A 12,376-nucleotide genomic window follows, 5' to 3' on the forward strand; every position below is an offset into this window, starting at 1 on the left:
TTGTGTGTTACCTTTATTTATTAAATATCATGTTCTTCGCACTTAACCATAAAATTCAGTTCAAGAGCAATTTCGCAAAATAATTTAAAATTAATCATATCTTTAGAATTCCTGATACACAGTCTCAGGCACTGGAGATAAAAATGTTTTTTCTGTACAACGTTGTCATTGCACTTTGAAATCCTTGAGTTTTTAACCCCTTCGAGCCGGGTAGCGCAAACGCGCGCTTATCGCGGAGGCCGGCAGTGTCTTATGCGAGTGTCTGTCCAGGGCCAGGGGTTTTTTGCTACTAAGCCTAAATCCATGAAATTTCCGAAGTATCAAAGCATTGTTTAATAATGCTCTATAGAGTATTTAAATGGCTTATGCTTTATAGATATTTTTATACTATATACTTTAATTACCTTATTTCTTGTTTAAATGCATATTTTACACATTTTATTTTCATTACTCACCATTTTATGACTTTTAACATTATACATCTGAAAACTAAATATATCTGAAAACATCTGAAAACTTAAAATTCTCTTTTCGTATGAAAAATTTGAAAACAGGGATCTACACACAGTCCTACGTTACATTCCTTGCACTCTTAATAACTCATTTGCCGTTTTGGAGGATTTTTCCGGGAATGTGAACAAACGAAGCATCGTCGTCTCATTTTCTTATCAGTCTCTTCTGAACAAAGTTTTGGAAAATGCCTTTCAGTTAATCTTTCAGAATCAATATCAGAATAACTGAATTTCAGAATCAATATCTGAAATATTTTGCATTATTTCTGCTATTTCATGTTCTGTTAAACATTTTCGACGCTTCGACATTGCAACAGTAAAAACAGAAAGAATTCACGTCTAATAAGATCTAATTATTTTCTAAAAACTAAACTGCAAACTGAAATACCCAACGCTTTAGCGCAAATGAAACTTCTCTACTTAACTAAACAACTACCATGTGCGAATAAACAACGATTTAAAGAGACATCATAAATCACGCTATTCAGAAACATTTATTTCCCCTTTTGTTTATGTAAAAATCTAGTGTTGCGTTCATGCAACACCAGTGGTAAAAGAATACAGATATTTAGAGAGTATGATTGCACTTGTGCGAAGTTTTCTTTCAGGGGAGCACTGGATTACTTTTTAATTGTATAATGTTTTATAAATCTACAAATCACTTTACTTTTAATTAATTTAATATTAAAATTTACATTGTATTTCCTTTACAAATACAAATTATTTTCAAATGAAAGATTCAAGCATGAAAAGCTTCACTACAATCATGATATAAAGCTACAGTCTGGCTAAGGAATTCTTTACAACGAAATCTTCTGCTGTAATCTGACTTCATGATAAAATCTCCATCCATCTCTACCATCTCCATGCAATGGCTTTTAAAATGCTGAATTTACTAGGTCTTACTGTTGCTGATCTATTTCCGGCTAATTTTACACTTTCAGCAGGGGTTTGCAAAAGGAATAGTGCAGTCTCACTTCTGAAATCTACAAGAGATTTTTTATTTCCTGTAGTAGAAAGATGTGATATTTCCTGTGTATTTGTCAAAGATACACCAATGTAATAAGTAAATATTGGTCACCACCATTTTTTTTGCCATGAACTCTTATTCTATAATTCACTACTAAATTGTCGCATAAATTGACTCCTTCCATTTTGATATTGTATTGTCCAATAAGATGAGGCTGAGATAAAAAAATCTGTTTCTTTTGCCTTCTTGAATAACAAGAAAAACTTTTTAGGGCTGAATTTTTCCAAATGTTGAATCAACAGTTACAACCGAATTGTTGTTCTATCGGACAGAAATTACATTGTTTTTCTCTTCATACTACAAATCACAATAAACCGTATCTTTCTTATGGACACATTTTACTGTTTCTAGTGGGCACATTTGTGTGTGGTTTTCTTGAATTGTTCTTGTTGCACTAAAACCTTTATTATTTAGATGACAGAGATGAAATCATAACTGACATTCTTTTTTACCCATTTCAAGTTCTCAATTTTTTAAACTTTTTCGTATGACTAGCACTGTTTTTAGAAGACTGAAACTTACTTCTTACATGAACTTCAATATCCCCAGCAGTAACATTTGGTAAAATATCAGTATTGAAAATCTTATCATTCCCTTCTTGTTCATCACTAGCTTCAGCAATTTCTGGTGGAACCAGTTTCATTCTGGTTGTTATCATTATCTGTTTCTTCATTAAAAAATCTTTGAAGGGCTTCTTCTAATGTAAGGTACCTCATTCTGAGCATTTTTAAAGCATGGAATGAATACCAACCAGAGCATCTAAAGGCATGAGTAAAAAAAAGGTATACGCTTTTCCTGCTGATGTTGCACCAACACAACACAGATTTTCCCTTCCATCTACACACATAAATACAAACAAGTGATTAATTGAATGTTCTGATAGGTTGTGACCTGGGCTAAAAATAGATCACCCCTAAAGATGGCGATTCTTTCATTAAATTTTTTCAGGAAAAGTACCTGGTTGAAAATTTTGTGTGCAAACAAGCACCTGGTATGCAGTATGAACATACATGAATAATGCATGAGTTGAATGAAAGTCAGCAAGTCACACCTTGCCCGTAAGTATGTACAGTGGTCAGTGCTTGACGTGTTGAAAAGTCTAATGATAGCTACGACAGTACCTACCTGGCCCATTAAGCTACATGCATCTTTCAGTCAGCTGTAGATCTCACAGGTATTGTTTTATAAGCTTTTACTTAGTTACGCATGCTGTTTCACTACAAGTGGAAATTTGCATAGATTTTTAAACTAATTCCTAATAAGCTATCAAGTTCAAATTTTGCACAAACACTGTTTGTTGATCACAAAGAAATGTGCTGATGTGAATTTTCAAAATTTGATTTAGACTTTTCTATTTAATGTTTAAACAAGTTTTTGTGCATACCTTCAATTTAATAAATGCACTAAGGATATCAAAATATTACTATCTGCACAACCAAATACAACAGAAAAAAAAAATCCTTTCAATTAAACTTGTATGAATATTGTGACTTAATTTCTGAACTTTTGGAGAATTTTTGAAAAATCGGTCAATTTTTTAGACTTCTTGATTTGAGCACCACATGCTTTTAGGATTTTAAAATTTTAACATTTATAAATGAATCAGATATAAAATTTTGAATTTTTCACAGACCATAAAACAAACTCTTTGCCTACTTTTAAAACAAGAAAGTACTGATTGAACAATTTTCTACATTTAAAAACAAAATGTGTTGCAATCTGAAGCAGATGTGGGAAAAAACCTTTTTGCCATCTTGGCACACTTATTGATAAACTGGTGACATTCATTTTTTCATTTTAACATAAAGAAATGCTTGCTAAGCAGCATTATTATTGTTACACCCAATTTTCAAAACTAAATATTCAAAGTGATTTTTTTCTTTTGTGATTTCAGAGTGACCTCCATAATCTAATACTTTCTTCTTCATTGTCTCTACTTGCATTAACTGAAACTTTTACTAAAATGCCTTGACACATTCATTGGAGCAGACTACAGATAGTTCCTTAGTCTTGAGCCCTTTATATTTACGCTTTTAAGGTATGCATGATTGACAGATAATCACACATGACATATCCCTTGCTCTGCTTGCAGTGCATTGATACTACGTTCGAAGTTATCAAAATATATTTGTGCTGAATTAATTTTTCTATTTCATATCTACATTATACTTTTACATTTGTCACCAGAAAAATAATTTCATAAACAAACTGGTTTATTACAACTAGCTTACTTGCCATTTCAATGCATATCCATAGAGATATATATACATCATACAGAATTCTGAAATTAAATGGCTGAAGGGGTAATAAACTTGGTATGTATTCATCTTATTACACCTGATAACTGTCAGCATAAATTAGGAAACTATAAAAATAATGATTTTTGTAATTTTGCTCATGAAGTCCAAAATCCATCAAAATGATGGGTCTCGTAAATCTAGTGTTAACGCAGCACATTTTAATATTTAAAAATAAATACATTAAAAAAATGAAAACTAATGGTTAGAATTTACATATATTAGTTTATAATTCAATTCTGTTCAAATTTAAAACTGAACCCAATGATCAAGTGTCATAGTACAAACATATAGTAAGTCTAAAAATACACCTTTCTTTTTTTTTTAAATAATACACATAAAATTTTTACACCCAATAAAAAGTACCTTTAAGATTTACAGCTGCTTTGACAAATTCTTGCATTAATTCCCCAAAATAAGTTCCACCTTTTCTTTTTTGAATATATGATACATATTTTGCAGGAAAATTTTAACTATACTATTATCAATGGGTTTGACAAGAAAATCTTTGAATATTCTTGTATGCTGGTAAATGAATAATATAATGTTTGTAATCGTAAAAATATCACATAATAAGCAACTTGCAAAATTCATTTTGAAATTTCAAATTTTGCAAAATTCAACATGAATGCTTTATTTATTCAACTAAAATAACACTATTTTAGTTGAAGTAAAACAACATATTTTGAGATATACGCAATTAAAAATGACTCTAACACTGAGTATGGAACACAAGCTTCAAATTAATTGAATATTTATTAGGCCCTAAAAAAATACTAGCAAAAGTAAAATATATGGCACCTGTAACATAGCCACAAATGTGATTTAAAATATTTTAAGGCTCTGAATTGCTTTGTTTCAGTAATTATTTATGTTGGGGTCAGCATTTAATTAATGTTAGACGCATTTAAATGTCCATGTCTAAAACGAAATTTCCTTATAAAACGCTTAATTTTTATCACAACTTAAAAATGAAATTTCGAATTTTTGAAGGTAATTTATGAATCTGAACGTCCCTTGTGGCCTTAAAATTAAATTACGTAGAACCATGAAATCATAATCTGTATGTATTTAAGCATATTTTCTCAGAAACACAAACAAGAGGTTGTACAGAAAATATTAACCCATTAACGGTTTGGCCCGGATTTTCTCGTTCTTTTATGCAGGTCTCTTAACGGTTCGTTACGGATTATTGTTAGTTTAAATGTACCCTCGAAAACGGTCAGGCCCGTGTTTTTGTATTATCGAAAAAACACGCTAAAAAGGACTAGCCCGTATTTTTGTATGTCTTCCAACCCCCAATGCCTAAGGGGACAAGGGTCCATGCAATTCTGACGACGATGGGTAATGACTGTCATTAGCGTGGGGAGAAATCTTCTTGATGTTTTGGGATAAAGGCCTTACACTGACTCTAAAGAAACAAATTTATTACCAGTTACAAAGTGGATGCATATATAAAGGGATTTAAGAATTTCCGTTTTAGAGCAGTTATTGAATAAAAAATAGAATTTTTTACAAAATGAACGTTTACCTATAAGAGCATTAATGAATTAAAACGAGAAAAATAAAAGTAATAAATGCAAATCTTTCAGATTTTACATTAGGCCCAAAGTGCGTTTTTTAACGGTTTGTGGGTTACCTTTATTTTTAAATATCATGTTCTTCGCACTTAAACCATAAAACTTCAGTTAAACAGCAATACCGCAAAATAAATTTTAAATGAGCATATCTTTAGAATTTCCGATACACAGTCTCGCCCGTTGAAGATAATTTTTTAAATTATTATTTTCATACAGTGTTGCCTTTGCTCGCTTTAAAATCGTTGAGTTTCTTAATTAAAAATTCATTGAAGTTTTACGAAATACGAAACATATAATAAAACAAATTCCAAATCTCGGCTTCGAGATGCCCATATTCGGGTGGAAATGTACGTTATTCAAAATTGGATGGGTCTAGGTACCGTTGTTTTATCACAATGCGAGAAACATACATATATTTATGCAGATTATTCATTATTTAATTTCAAAGCAGATAGCCTCAAGTGCTTTGCCGTAATCTAATAAACCAAAACCATTATTTAATTTCTTTAAATATAATACAGGGCTGTAATATGTGGTAGCAACAGTTTGAAAAGTGAACTGACATAGTTTTCAACGGAAAATGAAAAAATGAAGTTAATAGACCTTCTCGGCTAACGCCCTTTGTTTTAAAAATAATGTATCGTGTAATTTGATGGGAATACGAGATTAAATAATTCCCTTTAAGAAATTTATCTAGAAATTTAAATCAGTGAATACAAATTTATATCACGAATAGCAAAAACGTGAGGCTGTCTTGATAAATTTATAAATATTATGCATCTGACAATGCGATTCAATTATTTGATTTCGTAATTTAAGAACCTATGATTCTTCTTATAAAACTGTACAGGAATTTAGCAAAGAAGCTATTAAGTAATCTCTTATTATCATTAATCTATGCTATAAATTATTATTATTATTATTATTACTATTAGTTCAGTCTTTTACTTCCAAGTATCCTTTTACCTCAAATAATCGAAAAGATATATAAATTTAAAACAAAATTCGCCCCAAAATCAGAAATTAGGTTACGAATTTCATGCAAATTTTATTTCAAAAGCTATTTTACGCTCTGTAAAATGATGCAAATTTAAAAATTTTGAGATTTTTAGTTTATTCTTAAATGGAAATATGCGCAAAAAATTTCTTCGACATTAAATTTTAAAAACTCTAAATCGAATTATTATCATCCGTAAACGGTGTGTGTACAAAATTTGAATTCAATAGCTTATCGATAAGTAGTTCAAAAACCGACGACGAGCTTTTGATTAAACACCGTGAATGAACTGAATACAATTTTTGGAACAGCTCTATTTCTAAGCACTTTGGAAAGATCGGTAAGTTGTTGATATAGCATAACCGTTATTTTTATAACATTCTTGGCATTATGAAACGTGTAAGTGACATTCATAAGCGATTCCCGACAGTTCTGTTCATTTGTCAAAGTGGCTGCTTTTGAAAATACTGTGAAGCTCACTCGATGTGCTCCACTATCTATGATACTCATTAAAGATATTTAATTATGTTTTATTTCTATACAGAAATACTAGTAAAATTAAGAGGTCAAATATTTAATTTTTTGAGTTATATAACTACTTATACTGTCTCAAGAAATTTTGAGTCATTTTGTAAAAATAATCTTTTCTTTAAAATTCCTTTTTCCCCCCTACCCCCTATGCTTCATAACTTTATTACTATTCTGATGAATGGAAGGTTTGTAGAGACATTACATTTTTTTAACATTAAGAGACATGAAAAATGAGCAATGCCTTACCCGGGATGCGAACCACGGACTTCTCGAATGCGCGCCGAGCGTACTGAGACCACGAAGGCATGCTAAAAGGGCGGGAGAAAATACCATATATACTCCCCCTTTTAAAGGGCGACTGGAAATTAGGGGACCGAATCGCCAAATCCTTGCGGCGGAGAATCATCATCCACCACCTTTTTTGGTTTGGGTGCCACTATAGAAACATTAGGTTATTTCTAAGCAGGACATGTGAAAGAGGAGCAATGCCTTCGCCGGGACTCGAACCACCAACCTCTCGAATACACGCCGTGCGTGCTGATCATTACACCACGAAGGTATGCTAAGAAGGCGGGAGAAAATACCTTATAGGTTATGAAAACCAAAAGTTGAGTAGGTAGTCACAAATCTAACTAATAAATGCTCTACAAATACAACTTTTAATATTTTAGCAGAATTTTTTGGAAACGTATTTATATAGATTGTTGTAGAAATCGACACAGTTTGATGCCAATTTAGAGGAGGGGTTGTTTATGAGCGTATTAAAAATGCTTTTCCCACTCAAAATGTTAACTACTTTAAAATAAAAATTCATAATCGCACTGAATCTGATGTTTACAATTATTTCCCCTGAGATTTCTTTTAAAAGAAAGAATTACAATTGTGTTTAATACAGAAAATTTAATGGAATTTGCATCTGCGCAAGAGGATGGAAACTATCAGGGAGGACTTTCTAATGAAAACTAGATTTCCTTCACACTGAACGTAGAAAACCTTCACCAAACAAGTGTGTTCACCAGGATTTGAACTTATGTAGGATTACCAGTACTCAGCGGTTTTAGCGCTTGACCACCGATTAAAAATCTTGTTTAGAAGCCTTTTATCTTGATTTAGTGTGACAGGTGCCGTAGTTTGAAGGTTAGGATTACTTGAATGCAGCAAAACACACGAAGACTATCTGCTTTTAAGGAAAGAGATGCCTTCGTAGAGGACTTTTTAACGAGAAAAGTTTCATATTCATGTTATACATAGGAAGAAACATGGGAAAATACCATTCAGCCATCGTATTCGTTCGTCAGGGTGTAAATCTAAGTCGAACTACCAGTATTTACCGGCCACTAGTATGGCCGTATTTTAATAGGGGAAATAACTGTTGGATTGTAAGGCATCTAAATTAAGAAATTTAAAAAAAAAAAAAAAATCACTTCTGAGGTAATCTTAAACCCAAATTAAGTTTTTTATTATAATTATGAAAGAGTTCAACTCATTTGTTAATTTTCAGATCGTTAAAATTAGTGTGACTGTAATGAATGATTATTTAGACCTGTTACAGGAAACAAATACATCAAAAGTTTAAAATATCAGGAATTATCGAAAAATCTTCTGTAATTTATAAACGAGAAAACGTATTTAACCAGATTTTACATGTGTGAAAAAATAATGAATTTTGATCTCCCCTAGTAGAGACATTTGTAATTATATTTCTAGTTCCAAATTCAAAGTGAAAAATCTAGGTGAAGCCAGAGAACACTATCGATTCTTCTTAGCTTCTATTTTCAGCGACGAAATAGATCAACTGCATGGAATTTTTATGATTTTTCTCAACATGTAAACTAAATGCTTGGAAGTGTCTCTTAGAAAGCTCGTCGGAAGTAGAATATCTCTATCTTGGTAGATAGATATCGTGTGCTTTAGTAAATTTAGCAAATCTAAACACAGAGCCGACAGTACTATGTTTGAGGCCTTTCTCTAACATAGTCGAATAGTGTATGGAATAGTCGAACAGTGAAATCACTCTATATCGCCCTCTTTTACTTACATTAGTAACTTAGACATTCTTTTATCTCAATATTATATATTGCATCCACAAAAATTTCTCTAAATTAATGTTATTTTGATTCGAAAACCATTTTATGCTTATACATCTTTCCAGATGTATAATGCATCTTTTCCAGATTCCAGATGCATCTTTTACTCTGAGAGTCAATGCTTCTTGAACATGTCAATTCATGAATGAAAAATTATTTCTTGCTTTTCCGGTTTCCCTTAACCGTTCCCACAAAAGCCGAACATTTGGGCAAAAACAGCCCTCCTATGATGTTAATTCCTTAGTAAAAGAGAAAGCACTGAACGGGGGAAAGTAGTACAAATCTTGACTTTCCTTTTCACTCAAAATTCAAGCATTCCCAAAATCTACTATAAAAGATATACTCCATAAGGTATAAAATTTTTGTGTAATGAAATTATAAAATGAAATATATATATATATATATATGCATTCTAATATATACATATGCTAAAATATGAATGCATATATATATATCATTGATTATATATATATATCATTGATGACATATATATATCAATTAAACCATTAGACACACTCACACACATACATACATATACAGATATATAATCACATAGTATCAGTAGGTGAAAGAAGAAAATAAATCCTACTGGTGAAAGATTGCTGAAGAAATTCAAAGCATAATGAAAGTTTCTTTTATCTTGGAATCAAAGAACTTTTTTATCGATTTAGTTTTTTGGGAGACTATTAGATTAAAATGTAATAAATAAATAAGTATATGGAAGAAAAATTAATCTTTAAAGGAAGAAAAAGGAAAAATAGAACCAAACAATCAAATCATTTTCAGCATTAAAACCAATTTTAAATGCGACAGTATATTTTTCTTCCGACACGAAAACTTAAGAAAATAAACAGAAATCTGCATTGTTTCACCTATCAATATACGACAAATGGAAAAACGATACAAGAAAAAGTAAATTTGAAAAATTTGCGAAAGCGGAATAATTTCGAATGCTGCACAAACAGAAAGATACCATGCAGAGACATTGAATTTTTTTCGAAGCAAGAAATGCGAAAATTCAGCAGTGCCCTCATTGCGCTTCTAATAAGGAGGTCTTCCAAATTCTAGCTGGAAGGACTTCCATTTATAACAAGATAGTGAGAATGACATAATTCCTTTATTATTTGTTTTATTTAAAGGGCGAGAGAGAGAAGAAGCACGAGGCACTGTCGGAATAATTCATGTGTTAACGAATTATCGTCTGACATGTTTTCGTTGGGGTGCCATTGAAGAGACATAGCGTTTTTACGAGGGAAAAAAAAAAAAAAAAAAAAAAACACGAAACATCCGTTATCCTATCAGCGGAATACGCACCACAGGCATTCCGACTGATAGTCCGATCTACTATCACTTACACCCCGAGTTCAAATTCTAGCTGGAAGAAGCTCCATTGAGCAATTTCCAGCTCAAAGAAGAATGAGATAATTTCTCATAATCAATATGGATATATAACTGATGATTCTAAAATTTTATTATCATTAAGACTGGAAAAAATACACGATTTAATTCATTTTCATACATTTTAAAAGAAGTTAAATTTTTCAGAGAGTTACTATAAAATATTTATTAGAATGTCAAATTTAAGCATTTCAATTATTTATATAATAAAGGATAAATTTTATATTTATATAATAAAGAAAAATCGTTGATAATATCACTCTGATTTTAGTGGAGATATTTTAAGAAGTGAATAAGTGAAAGCTGGAGGAAGAAAAACTATTTCAAGTTATATGTTTATCTTAAAAGTAACGAGAGAAAAACAATGTTAAAAGAAAAGGCACGCATATCGAAATTGTTTCCTGTACTGCTGACAAATTATTATATGGCATGCATACTATAATGTTCATGAATAATTGATTGCTACTAGATTAATACAGGCATAGCATATTTCTAGGGACTGATTTGTTGTAATTCCCAATTTGATTTTTACATATTTTTATATTTAGGACACTAATTACATCACACTGAAGATTACTCATTGCAATAATTCCATTGCAGTTTTATAGAAAATTATAAAATTTTCAGTTTCAATAAACAAATATATAATATTTCGATGACTCAGCAGGTAACATAATTTATTATCTTTCAAGTTTTTTTGAAAACACCTCGGCAGATATAGAATCAGCCGCAGACTGTACTAACTTTAACAAGCGCAGTATCTGATTGTTCACATTTCTGTTTATAACTGCAATAAGAACAAGTATAAGTTTGAAAAGTTTACCAATGGCTATGTGGATAAAAGAGATGATCATAAGTATTTTGACCTGGTTTTGGTTTCTGGTCAATACGTTGGCTGTAAGGAAGATTTCGTGATTTTTTCCATGTGAACTAGTTTTCTTTATAAATTCCTCTAAGTCTTTCGTTAAGTACATACAATGTTGCTACATTAAACATTAGTAAGTGTTTACATAGGTAAACATTTTAAAAGCGACTAGCGTAAAGAAAGATTATTTAAATTATGTTTTTAAAATGCAAATTCAGAACACTGAAAACCAAACAGTAAACATTATAAGACTAATTTAATAATCTTTGGTTTGGTTTACTTGAAATCTTTACTTAAAAAAACGTTGAAATTTACAATGTTTACAACAAACTATTATTCTGCCATATTCATCGATTGCGTTAATCAAAATCTAAAATTATTTAACGTAAAATGTAATTATCCGAAAATTATGTAAAATGAGAATTTTTTCCCACTATATCTGTAGCTTACAATGGCTAGAAAAAAAAGATAGCTCTAGATAATGAGTATTTCTACAATGAAAAAACTCTATTGACTAGAAATAGTCTTTGGAGACCTTAGTGTCAGTTAGCCTGTGGAGGTCAGGTTCCCTTCCAAGTCGTTTTCTTTTCCCAGGAGGCAGGGGTAGAAAGGATTCTTCCCGATTATTATTACTTTTAGCAAAGACGTTTACAATTATCTATTCAATCCTTGCTAATCAGACGAATTTGAGAAGAAAGGGAAAGTTGTAGATAAATTTTGCTTCTTCCAGTGCCAGTTACAAATCGTACAGTTGTTCAATAACATTTGAACTATATCATTAACGTTGCATATTACTAAAATGTACTTGTTCTTTAAAGTCCTTGATCTGTTCTAAAAATAATACCGCAGAAGTTTCAGAAGTGAAGTACAGTTTAAAGCTACTTAACATTTGTATGCATATAAAGAAGTAAAACTGTTTAAAATGCATATAGTTTAACGCTTCCTGTTTTATTTGGAATAATATTTCAAAAATAAAACTCGTGTTGGTTACGACCCAAGCAATACTTAACGGGATAAAGAGCCGTACTTTGATAATGCATTCAGTTTTCGTCGTTTTAATAAAATCCATTATGATACTT

General features: G+C 31.0%; 1 protein-coding gene across 1 annotated transcript in view; it reads right to left on the reverse strand.

Moving 5' to 3' along the window:
- Positions 1-12,376, reverse strand: part of LOC118185351 (lipase maturation factor 2-like) — a 138,899-nt gene that overhangs the window by 17,867 nt on the left and 108,656 nt on the right. The gene's annotated exons all lie outside the window — the stretch shown is intronic.

The sequence above is a fragment of the Stegodyphus dumicola genome, chromosome 8, assembly GCF_044657685.1.
Source record: "Stegodyphus dumicola isolate Sdum_Otavi_A_Nest chromosome 8, ASM4465768v1".
In the NCBI taxonomy this organism is placed as follows: Eukaryota; Metazoa; Arthropoda; class Arachnida; order Araneae; family Eresidae; genus Stegodyphus; species Stegodyphus dumicola.